This window comes from Euprymna scolopes, chromosome 2 (genome assembly GCF_053919585.1).
Source record: "Euprymna scolopes isolate OS-2025 chromosome 2, ASM5391958v1, whole genome shotgun sequence".
In the NCBI taxonomy this organism is placed as follows: Eukaryota; Metazoa; Mollusca; class Cephalopoda; order Sepiida; family Sepiolidae; genus Euprymna; species Euprymna scolopes.
The window spans coordinates 67,795,964-67,809,896 of NC_136483.1; the positions used below are offsets into that span (position 1 = coordinate 67,795,964).

Below are 13,933 nucleotides of genomic sequence, written 5' to 3' on the forward strand. Positions count from 1 at the left end.
AAAAAAAAGTATCAATAGGTAATAGTTGCTTGAGGATTGAAAAAATAAAAAAACAATCTCACGATTCCCAATGTAAAGTCTTTCGAATATTACCTTGTAAAATGACTTTTCTTAATTTGGAGATGATTATGGTTCTGAAAAGAAAGTAAATTTGCAATTTCAATAAGTGAATGCTAATTAAGTCATATTGTCAAGAAAAAAAAACGAGTTTTCAAATTATTTCCTAAAACTCATTAACTCAAGACAGAAAATGACTGATTTATTTTAAACATATATATGTATACATCTATACATATAATAAAATGATCTCGCTTTTTCCATTCGACATTATAGGAAAACAGCTAAACACATACTACGTGTATCTTTTCCACTAAACACCATGTGTTCATGATGGTGAGAAAAATGGAATTCAGAAATGCCAAATGGTGTGTGTGTGTGTGTGTGTGTGTGTGTGTGTGTGTGTGTGTGTGTGTGTGTGTGTGTGTGTGTGGAAAATACAAGGTTTTCAGATCCGATCCAATTAAAAAATCTGTGTGGTATCAAATTACACACGGTTCTGCAGCAAAATCCGACACTTAACAAAAAGTTTAATAGGCAATAAAAGCAACAATTGTATATGCAGAGACCAGAACAGTTAAAGGTGCACACTACATTATTTTTCAATGTAACCATCTCAAGGTGGTCATGAAATGAATCACACACTTTGATGGCCGTGTGTTTGTCTATAGCTTCAAACTTCTCCATAATGGCAGCCTTCGGAGACTCAACTGGGTTATGGGTATGCTTGTTGGTCTTGGCTTTGATCATGCCTTAGAGGAAGTAGTCAAGAGTGCTGCAGTCAGGTGAGGAAGGCGACCACAAATCTGTGGTGATGAATATTGTTGAGTAGTCCGCCTGCATTGTCTTATGTGCAGGAGCAGCTTCCGGTGGTGTTCTCATCCATCCAAGGCTTTGTCATGCTTCTCAGTATCTCCTGCTTTTCCATTTACTTTTTATCAGGTGTTGGATTTTGCTGCAACAATATGTATACATTTATAAGCGTTTATCACGACGTAATTGTGAGGAGATTTGAGGTAACGACTTCTAACACATTTTCACGTTTCTGTAGATTGGAGGTTTTTTCTAGTCAGACTTATAAAGTTGAATATTTTCTTACTCTATACTAAAAAATTATTAAAATAAACTTTTTAATTTAATCAATCATAAATATGCGAGCGACTACATGAAACTTAACTAATTTGCATATTCCTTTGAAAAACGAGAGCTAATTAATTACTTCTTTATTTGTTTTGGTTTCTTATAAAATGATTGGTTTTATTTCACTATTATGCTGAATTCTGTTTATGTATGGTTCCTAAATTCTGTATGATTGCGTAAAATTTAAGATGTAAACGTTCCAGCACACGAAAATATCTTATATCTGTATGTATGCATAAAAGTGACCTTGTCGGTTTATGTTAAAAAAAAATCTCTACCAAACTCGTCTTTGAATATTTGGTCTACAGAGTACAAATTTGATATATAGAGTATTTTGACCTGTAGTACACTTTCGATTTGGGTTTTAGCCAACAAAAAATGCTACTAAATGGTCAAAATTATAAACAAAAAAGTTGACGTTGGAAGGTATAGTAAACTAAACAGGTTGACATGCACAAACCCACATTCATAGATTAAACAACATTATTTTTTTTTCTATTTATATGCAAATGAGTGTGCCTCAGAGGCTAAGTAATGAGGCTGAAAAGTTGTGTTTCGATTTCGATTCTAGCTGATAGCACCTAAGTAATATTGTTTTTACTTTTGATATCACAACTATATATTAGGTACAATATAATAATCGACAGAATATTGGCTCTATGATAATTAATACATAATCTGCATGAATTAAAATATCATATTTAAGCATATCTTACGACCTGGCAATTGCTAGCATATATATATATATATATATATATATATATATATATATATATATATACCTACTATAATAAAGTCGTATTCCTGTCTACCTGTTTGTTTGCTTGTTTGTGAATATATACAAAAGTTATACTGTTTTACAGATTATCACGGACTAATATACATTCATTTTCCCATAATTTCTATATATACTATTTATTCAAAAGAAATCAACATTCAGGAGGTTATCTTATTTACATATTACATTACGCACAACCTGTTTTAATAATAAGCTCTAAATTTTTAATGGAAATTAGTAATAGAATTGTGTTAAATATTATATTTAGAAATATTATATATAGTTGATTTATTTAATTTATTTTTATTTAATTTACATTTACTTTTATTTATTTTTTTATTATTATTATAGCGAACATTAACTGCATTCAAAAACGGAAGTATATTTTCATTTAACCTGTGAGTTATTTCCCTTTAAGCTATGAGATTTGAATTTCATAGATAACGATGACTATCTTTTATGTTTCCAAAAAGCGAAAATATGATTCACTCTCAGGAAAATCGTAACAAATTAGGATATTTGGTGTATCTTAAATAGTATGTGAGTAAACCCTTTGCCTAGCAATGTTTGTTTTTGCCTCTTAACACCGAGTATGTATAGCTTGTATAAATATATATATATATATATATATATATATATATATATATATATATATATATATATATATATATTAAAATTTACACAATGCTTACATCTAGGGGAAAAACATCTCCAATTCATTTCAGGTGAGCCACTTCCATCCTCACGATTAAAACATTTGAAAAAATATTACTATGTACATTTTTACATATCACTAGATGCACATCATATGGACTTGACTTCTCTTTCTGCCATGAAAAAAGTAAAAGAAAAAAAAAACACAAACTGCCTATGCTTGATATCGTTGAAACTTAGTCGATTTTAAATAAATATTCATTTAAAAAGAAAAAGTTATGCATTGGATTGGATTTTAATCTCAGAAATACACATTCAAATTTACACAATTCTTACCTTGAGGAAAATATCTTTAATAAAAAGAAAATATAGACAGGCATGACCATAAAAACTTAATATTTTTACTGGAAAATAGAGATATAGTAGCTTGAATCTGCTTTATCTCTTATCTATGTAGAAATGCTCTGGAATTATAAATTAATGTGTTAGGTTTAAACATTGATGGTTTGCCTACAAAAATAATATATATGTATGTATATTTTGTGTATTTATGCAAGCATTCATTCATTTAAGCAAACATTGTTAAACATAAAATTCCCTGATTGATAATAACATTTTTATTTTTTCTATTTTTGTAATAGTCTTTCTTGTGTCCAAATTAAAAAAATATTAATAGTTCTTATCTATCACAAGAAATATGTTTTTAAAAAGTTATAATTAAGCTGTGAAATTCTGTTACGTTTAACAACGCTTGCTAAAATTAAAAATGGCGCCTTAATACATGCACACATTATATTATATATATATCATGCATATAATCTCAAAAGTCACTTTGCGTGCGTGTGTGTGTGTGTGTGTGAGTTCCTTCCTCATATGTTCTGAAACGGCTGTTCCTATCTTTTGCAAATTTCACACAAAACTGATTTATATGCCTGGCAGTGTTCTTAGATATGTTTTGTACAGAAATTCATCTGATAAATCTCGAACATTGGAAACATCCGATCTTAAAAATAGTCTTATCTCTCTTATAGATAAAAAAAAAAGAAGAATTTTTACATGGGAATATTTTACGTTACACCGGCCAAGGGAGATAATAAAACCTTAACAAATCATTTCTTCTAAAACAAACAGATTTATTATAAGCTGCAGATATAGCTTAGTGGTGGAGCATTCGGCTATAGATCGAATGGTCCCCTGTTCAAGGCCAGGTGTACCTCAACATTTAATTTTAATTTTTTTTTATTAATGAGTTCAATTTAAAATAAAAGACGAGATACCATTTAAAATTGCCACAACTCATTTCTGCATTTGTATGTTTTAAAACTAAACATTAATCAGAAGTAACTTTTTCAGGGCATTCATCGTCAAGTCCAAATATCACTTCACGTGATATTGTAAACAAATGCTGACAGAATTTGATTAGCGACATTATCATTATTTTTTTTTTCGAATTAGTCCACCAGGCAAATTATTCCTCGTAATAGATAATAACCAATAGAGCAATGATTCTATAATAATTCATGCACAATTTGCATAAATTTAATTATATTTAAGCACATTGTACGATCAGGCAACGCTGGGCTACCAGCTTTTATTATATCTGCACACACACACACACACACACACACACATAAGTATGTAGTATTGGGAATCCCAGCTGAATTGCTATATAGGTAGTTTTAGAAATAGAAAGTTATGTAAGTGTATTTTCATTTCTCATCAGCGAGTTGACAGGGTCACAAAAGGTTAGGTTTGACGGATATCAACCTAAAGAGAATGCACCGGAAATTAGGAGGTGACATGCACCGGAATTAGGGGTGACACGGGAATTGTAGTTGTAGCCTTCCGGTTGATGACCACATGGGCTGAGAGTTGGTTTTGTGCAGCAAAGAATGCAGACGGGAAATCTCAGGTCTCTGACAATCAGTGTTCGAGATAATAGGCTTGCCTTGAAATAAAAGATTGAAGCTTCAAATCCATCTTGTTGTTTATTGATGCATCTGTCTGCAGTGACCACTTCCCAATGAGATGGCAGACCAGCGTCCAAGAAGATATCATCCGCTGGCCAAGGCAAGCAGGTATGTACGCATGATGTTATTTGCACATACATGTCTCGAGACTTTCTAAGGTAAAAGAACTGTGTAAGGATAGAACGCCCACACACACACACACACACACACACACACACACACACACACACATATAACAGTGAACTACACGTAAGATACGTAAGAGCATACACACACACACATATGTAAGAACACAGACACTTAAAAGTACCCGTAAAAGTAAAAGCAATCGTAAAAAGATAATAACAAGGAACAAGCAAAAGTAACGATTAGTAAAGTGAACAAATAAATAATAAATAGAAGGACGCAAAATCTATTCATATATGCACTGATATGTTACATTTTAACGACCAAAAGAAAGAATCAGTCAACAGTCATAATCTTTGTTTATTTCTTTGTTCTTATTTGTTTTATATTTTTAATAATTTAGGCGAATGCCTATATGTTCTTCTTTACTGTCTTACACATGTTTCGATATCATGATGGAAAATATTATCCTTATTCTATCGGGCAGATCTTTAGAGATTTTTTTTTTATTTTTTACATGGGGATCACCCCTTATAAAGGCCCGTAAGCCACTCGGGGATAAGGGTTATTTTGTGTACAATAATCAATGGGATAATATCGTAGTAATAGTTGGTATTGGAGATTTGATAAAGCGTCTTACTTAAGGGGGCGATTAATCAGGAATTTGTTTATGTTGGACTTGAAGACGTCCAAGTTGTAGTCAGGTGGGAAACAGGCAAACGGAAGAGAATTGATTACCAGATATCAGTCAAAATCGGTACAGAGTTTCAAAAACGAAATAAAAAGAATAAGGTGGTAAAGCAAGATAAGGAGAATGGTATATCAAAAAGATGAATTGATTTAAAGCTGATAGTCAGAGAGCCCCTCCTTTTTACAAAGAGATATCTGATCCAATGAAGGACAGTTCTCAAGCTGTCATCTTGATTTTGGCAAGGAAAGCTGTAAACGTAGGTCAACAATTTCAAATTAAAAAGCAGATTAAAATTCAATATATATATATATATATATATATATATATATATATATATATATATATATATTGAGTAAAATGATTCGTAATTTATGATTAAAAATCGGTTTCTATATATATCTACATTACAATGAGCACTGTTTTCTTTTAATTGTATTAATGCATTTACTAATACATTAAAATAAACTCTGCTCTTTAGACTGTTGTTCTAATTCTCTTAAAATTATATATATATGCATATATATATATATATATATATATATATATATATATATATATATATATATATATATATATAATTTTTAAAATCTGCATATAAGGAAAAAACAGAAATTTTATTATCCAACAAAGCATACTAAATTAAAAATTAAGAAATCCTCAATCCGTATTAATTGTTGAATTTTGGATTCAATCAGTTCGCCATCATCTCTGTCAGGAACCTGCATTTAATTCTTCGCTACCATCTTCATTGTTAGGAATTACTTAACATTCAAGATAGGAACTGCACTGATTCTTCACCGCCATCTTTGCTCAACAGAATGTCTCAACACTTAACAGGTTATGCGCCCAGCCATCGTCTTTTCTTTGACAGTTCAGAATCTAAATTCGAATTGTGGCAGGTAAAATTTCTGGGGTATCCAAGGATTCGGAATCTACACAACGTTATACAATCTCCGACAGAGAATCCTAACGACCCAAATTTTTCAAAAAGAACGCAACTGCAGAACTAATTCAATGCTTAGATGATAGAAGCCTGTCTCTGATTATAAGAGATGCCTTGGATGATGGACGGAAAGCATTGAACATATTAAGAGAGCATTATTTATCAAAAGGGAAACCGAAAATTATATCACTATATACAGAACTAACGTCTCTAAAACGTAACGAGGATGAAACTATTATCGACTATGTCATAAAGGCAGAAACAACCGCCAATGCCTTAAAACTCTTGGATGGCATAATAAGCAATAGCCTGTTAATATCAATGACCCTCAAAAGACTTCCAGCCGATTTTAAACCATTTAAAACTGTTATAACGCAAAAAGACAACCCCATAAATTTCAGTGAATTTAAAGTGGCATTGCGCAGTTATGAAGAGACGAATCAGATGCTCGTTGACAACAATAATTCCAGCAATATCATGAAGTTCAAAAATGTTTCTCGAAAACAGACACAACCAAATTACGCATCTCACCACAATGTTTTCCCGCAAGAAAAAGAATAAAATTATCTGCTATAATTGTGGACGACCCAACCACAAAAGTTTCCAATGTCGATATAAAAGCTCAAAAATGGGTTCCATAAAAACGTTGAGAATTTTAATGAAGAACATACATTTCTATTCACATGTAACTTTGACAATACGACAAACGGTAAAAATCTTCTTGTAGACTATGGCGCTACAGCACACATTATCACCAAGGAATCTGACTTTATTAATTTTGATTCGAACTTTAATCCATGGTCATTTTGTCGAACTTGCCGACGGTAGTCAAATAAATGATATAGTCTTGAAAAGAGGCGATGCTAAAATATCACTAAAAAATAATAAAAACGAAATTCGTAACTGTATTCTAAAACATGCTCTTTTCATACCTACATTTAAGCAAGACATATTTTCCGTGCAGGCTGCCATTAAACAAGGTGTAAATATTAAGTTTGGCCAAAACAAGTCAAAATTGATATACCCTAATGCAACTGTATTTGACATTAAAGAAAATGGCTGACTATATTATTTAAAAAGTATGGTGCCCTTAAAAACTGCCTGTCACGACTTGGAAACATGACCTAAAATTCTGGACACTGCAATACAGCTAGTATTAAAAAATTACCAAATATAGTCGTAAAACCAACACAAAGTCAAGTATCTGCAGAATGTCTTCTTGGTTCCTCCTCTTCTCTTTTCTCTCTCCCAACAATCGAACACAGCATATAATAACAAAACTCTAAAGCACGTCTGACAGCACTGACTTCTGCCAACAGTCTGCCCCTCCTCTTAACAACACAGGCTTTTTATATCGCAAAATCGTTCACCTCTATTTGCATATTCTTCTAACTCACGTGATCACTACTCTATAAATAAGAGTCTTGACCATTTCTTTTCTTTCTTTTTATTTATTTTTGGTGACCGACCCGCACGTGGTCTATCCAGGTAAGTCACGCATTTCTCCACACTCCCCCCTGATCTCATGATCACAAACAGGACATGTGGGCAATCGTCGTTGGCGGGTACTCCTTCGAAGAAGCACTTCCTCATTGCTGTTTTCTTCATTACCACCATCATTACTACCAGTCTGTTCCATTATCCCGTCTCGTGGTTCCATAGGCGGTGTCTCACAATCAGGGCAGGGGGGCAGTATCCGTCTTTGTCGGGTACTTCTCCGAAGAATCGGAGGCGTCATCTCCTCGGTATGCTCCATCATCCCTTCTCGCTGAGTTTCGCAATCACGGGGGGTGGGCAGTATTCGTCTCTGTCGAGTATTTCGATGAGGCATTACTTCCTTGTGTCCATCGCTCTCCTCACTATTGTCATCAGTATGTCCCATCATTCCCTCATCTGGTTCTGTTGGTGGTGTTTCTATGCTCACCTGAAGGGGCAGTAAGTGATCAGGATCATCTCTGAACGGTGTGTGATCCTCCTCATCGTCCTCAGAATCAGAAGAGGTATAACAAGGGCGGATATCTTTTACGTGACGTGGTATGCCACCAATCAACATGGTCTGAGGACTTATGATTTCATCTATTTTTCCCCGGAAAAATTTCGTAGTGCACCCAGCATTTGGGGGTTTTATCCAAACAAGGTCTCCCACCTGATATGGTGTATTGACAACACTCACCACTGATGGTATGGCATCAACTCCTTTCACACGCTGTTCATATTGGTAAATCCCATTGGCTGGTGCAGTTGCTGGTGTTGCATTGTCCTTGGGTGTTATATTATACCAGTACACAGCTTCTGGAATAGAGCACTGCGTCCTGGCTGCAATTCTTTTGATGGTGCGGTGACACCGTTCTGCTATACCATTACCCTCGGGATAATATGCACACCGATAATGCATTTTAATCCCCCATTCGTGCACGAATTTCTGAAATTCTTGACATCGAAATGTGGCGGCATTATCAGTCAGAATTTCAATCGGGGCACCACGTTCAAAAAAGACGGCTCTCAACTGTTGTATAATGCTGGCTGCATCCTGTCGTGTCAACAGGCGCCATATTGTGAAACGCGTCGGGCCACAATCCGTCATGGTCAAAAAATGTTTGCCCCCATAATGTGTTATGTCCATCCCTACTCGCTGCCAGTTGCCCTCCACCTCGAGCTTCCCTTTTTGCCATTGGGATGGTGCCGGATCAATTCTCTGACACTCTTCACACGAACGTATGGCTGCTTTCACTGATGCTTTTGTAGTTGCAGGGCATACTCTTCGGACAAAATATGCAGTCCTCTGAATTCCAGGATGTCCAATCTGCTGGTGTATCATACGGATCTGGTCAGGTGTTAATTGATCCGTTACAGTCGCGCATGTTTGTTGTTGAAGATCGGATCCCTGCCTCATTGCATCGATCCACCTCTTTGGTACTCGAGTCAAGCTATCAGCCAAATTCTGCATCGACGAGACTAACGTAATGTCTACCTGCAAGCTGTATTCGTCAACTAGACGCTTAATTATTGCTAGTCTCCTTCGTACTAGCATTTCACTTGCAGCTCTAGTCTTAACTCGAGCCTTTCCAGTCAAGGTGTCGGTTAACCAATGGTAAACACACAATGAGTCAGTGTGGAGATGCACAACATTAGTCTGCCATTGCAATGCGAGATTAAGACCTTTTAACGTGGCATCAAGTTCTGCCAAATTTATATGTTGGGCATCATTTTTCGGACGAAGCCAGCATGCATCTTCCACAACAACACCTAGTTGCTCCAACACGACACCTGTAGCCAACGAACTTGCGTCAACCCATGCATTTAGTTCGTTTCCAGACACTTGCCACTCACCCCGGGCAGGGTCATTCCTATGCACTCTGGACAACATTTCAGCCATCATTTGTTGGAGAGAATCATCATCCGCAACATCGTCCCATCCTTTTGTTACTGTAGTCACTCGTCTTTTCACCACTCCTGTTGCCGATCGGAGCCATCCACAGACAGGTAGATGTCCTACCAATTTACCACAGATAGAAAACACAGTACGTCTTGTTAATACATTGGGTAACTTTGGAAGTGGGCTCCCTCGTTTCCATCGCAACGTATTGCCCTCCTCCCAGACCTCGAGGCCTAGCACGGGCACTCCATCCTTTAGGCGCTTAGGGTCTTTGCTTATTAACCCAAACGCTTTCAGTTTTATTCGAACTGCATCCGCAGACATTATGTCCTCATTAACATAGATGTCATCTATGTAGGCTGAAGCAGCTTTTGCTGTGGTCTCATCCTGCATCAAAACAGTTTTAATAATGGTTGTCATAATCAAGGGTGCTACGTTTAGGCCAAAACCCAAACGTGTCAAACAATATAGTTTTCCCTTGAGTAGTACTGTCTGAAACGGCCATAATGACTCATGGACACGTATCTGCAGGTAGGCCCTCTTTAGATCCAGAAGTGCTACATTGCTCCCTTTTTGACGCCACTCTCTCAGTTTAGCAGCGCACACATCTGCGTTTCCGGTAAACGCATCAACATGCCGATTCAACTCTCGGTAATCCATTACGGGACGAATTTTTTCTTTGGTAGGTTGTTCAACAGCCATGAGCGGAATTAATCCCTTGGGTGGTCCCAGACGTTCCTGTGGGTATGGTATTAACCAACCGTTGTCAATCCACATCTGAAGTTCTTCTTCATATGCGGCCCTATTCTTGGTAGAAACTGCATACTCTGGAATCGTGTTGCACAGCCGATCTGGTTCCTGGCCCATGGCCCATTTCCACTTTGCAGTCCACACCCTTTCGTTGTCATCAAATGTAGCACAGAAGTCCTTTTCTTCAATCGACATGGCTGCACAGACGTCTTTCCCTTCTCCAAGCCTGATACCTCTAGCTGCTGTGATTGTAACGCCTCCTAGTGCTTGTATTGCATCAATTCCAAGCAACATGTCGTAGCCAAGGGGTTTCTCCTGCATCACCAGAACGTCAACTTTAGCTGTGTCACCCTTCTCAGTGCAGATTGTGACTGTCCCTTCACCACAACATACCCGTGATAAGCCATTGATGGTCATAACGCCAACTGGGTTCCTCCGCCACACCGGACAGCAATGGGCACTAACTATAGACCGGGAACACCCCGTGTCTATAAGTGCTGAACACTGCACATCATCAAGTTTAACGCTAATGACAGGCAATCCTGTGTTTATTGGTTGGCAGGGGGCAAGGGTAGCGATAGTACCTTGCCCCCAACTTCGTTTCCCGAACAGTTGCGAGATATGTGCCCAAACTTATTGCAGCGATAGCATTGCACTGGTCTCTTTGATTGTGGATATACACCTCTCCTATCACTCCGGCACTCTTTAGCAAAATGATTGGCCTCCCCACATTTATAGCACACTGGGGTGGCATGCTTATTACTATCTGGAAGAGAGTCCACATTGCCTCCATGTCGAAAACGAGCTGCTGCTGCAATTGGTTCCTGTTCCTTACAGATGTTTCGAGCTCGGGCCAATAACTCATCAGTTGACAATTCATCGATTCTTGATGATGCCCGCAACAGTTTACTGACCTCCTCGGGTAGGCCTACCAAAAAAGCACAGCTTAATATTTTATCGTTGACCCCACCAAACGGTACAGATAATTTTCGCAGGTCGGCTAGGTACACGTCGACTGTTTCCTTGGGTTGAAGTGTCCGGCTCGTGAACTGTTGCCACGCAACAAATGGATCTGTACCAAACGCTGTATACAGGCTCTGCTTGATTTCATCCCAGTCTGGTTCATCCCCGAGTTGTTGGTAGACTGCATAGGCCCCTCCGGTTAGCCTCAAAGGGATAACTGTGGCTGGTTCTTTAATTTTGCACAGTTTACAGATTTTCTCTGCCTTTTCAATCCATTCAACGACAGCCGGTCCAGTGGTAGATCCGTCGAACTCGGGTATTAAGCGAATGTCGAATCTGTCCATTGTTAGTAACCGCACACCAAGCGCCGAGATAGCTTAAAACCAACACAAAGTCAAGTATCTGCAGAATGTCTTCTTGGTTCCTCCTCTTCTCTTTTCTCTCTCCCAACAATCGAACACAGCATATAATAACAAAACTCTAAAGCACGTCTGACAGCACTGACTTCTGCCAACAGTCTGCCCCTCCTCTTAACAACACAGGCTTTTTATATCGCAAAATCGTTCACCTCTATTTGCATATTCTTCTAACTCACGTGATCACTACTCTATAAATAAGAGTCTTGACCATTTCTTTTCTTTCTTTTTATTTATTTTTGGTGACCGACCCGCACGTGGTCTATCCAGGTAAGTTACGCATTTCTCCACAAGTCGAAGGTATGAAAATAATACGTTCAGACGATCTCCCAAATTGTGATGTTTGTGCACAGAGAAAACTGACAAAATATATAAGCAAAACATCAGACAAAAAAGGTCACGAGAATTCTCCCCCTTGTGCCCTGTGACTTAGCAGGCCCCATCAGCCCAATCGAGTGAAACTAAGGTATGTTCTGAACTTTGTTGATGATTATACAGGTTTAATTATAGTTTATTTTCTAAAAAACAAATCCGGCACTATCCTCGCCACTAAGAAATATTTAGCTGATATTGCCCCATACGGCTTGGTAAAATGTATTCACTCAGATAATGGGACTGAATTTACTAGTAAAGACTTTGAACTTCTATTAATTAAACACAAGAAATCTGCGCTGTATTCCTCATTTCAAAATGTCACTGCTGAAAGAGCATGGCGGATCCTATTTGCGAAGATGTCTACTTATCGAATCAAAATTAGCACATAGTTTATGGACATACGTTTTAATGGCAGCAGTATAGATCGTTCAATAGAAGATTGGGCAAAACACTGTATGAAGCATTTTGCGGTGTAAAACCAAAAATGAACCAAATGCATATATTTGGTTCAGATTGCTTTGCATTTATAGGAAATATCAGTAAACTAAATATTAAAAGCAAAAAAAGGTATTTTCGTAGATTACGATAAAAACAGTCAAGCATATTTAATCTACTTTCCAGACCAAAACGCCATAAAAGGGTTAGATGTGTAAAATTCAATGATATATTAAATTTAAAAAATGACGAGCCAGTGGACGAAAAACATGAGGAAATATTACCTAGTATCTTAATTGATCACAATGAAAATATTGATAACGACGACAAATGCAGTAGAACTACTGATGTAAATATTAACCAGACATGTCGATACCCGATAATGGAGTGAAAAATGCCAGACTTCTTACAAATTGAAAAGATACAAGACTATGTAGTGGATTACTGTTACTTGTTGAAAAGCGCACTAGAAAGTTATAATGAGGTAATTAATTCAGAAAATCACCAAGAATTGGAAAAAGCTATGAAATCCGAATTGAAAGCTTTATCTGAAAATAACAGATACGAAATAGTGACATAACCAAAAAAATAAGAATATAATTTCTTTTCCAAAAAAATCACAGCCTCTGGCAGTAAAACTTTTAAAGCAAGATTTGTTGCAAAAGGTTTTTCTCAAATTTCTGGAGTGGAATATTTTGCCACATTTTCACCAACGACAAATTTAACGACAATTAGAATTTTATTACAATTTGACGCTCAATACAATTTAAAAATACATCAAATGGATGTAAAAAATGCTTATTTAAATGCTCCGATTGACTGTGAAATCTATATTTACCCTCCAGAGGAATTTAAAATGAAAAATACAAATTTCGTGTGGAAACTGAATAAATCGTTGTACGGACTAAAACAAAGTGCTCACAATTTAACACTCTATGATTATTTATTAGAACAAAAATTCAAACAATGTCTCGTAGACGCGTGCATGTATACCAAAAATATAGGTAATAAATTGTTGATTTTGTTTTTTTTGGGGGTTGACGATATATTACTCACCTCAAATTGTGACAACACTTTAAAAGATGTTAAAAATAAATTAAATAAAAAATTTAAAATGGCCGATCTTGGACAATTGTCATGGGTCCTCGGTATAAAATTTACCTGTGAAAATGAAACTATAACAATGAACCACTCACGGTACATTGAAAAAATTCTGGTTAAGTTCGGAATGCAAGATTGCAAACTGCATACAACTCCCG

The 13,933-nt window shown here is 36.5% G+C and overlaps 1 protein-coding gene across 1 annotated transcript in view; it reads right to left on the reverse strand.

Moving 5' to 3' along the window:
* The window catches only part of LOC145291908 (calmodulin-binding transcription activator 2-like), a 2,646,613-nt gene that overhangs the window by 1,589,261 nt on the left and 1,043,419 nt on the right, over nt 1–13,933 (reverse strand). Inside the window, exon 5 of the mRNA XM_080137770.1 lies at nt 94–134. The gene's annotated coding sequence lies outside the window, so the exon portion shown is untranslated. The remainder of the gene's footprint in view (nt 1–93; nt 135–13,933) is intronic.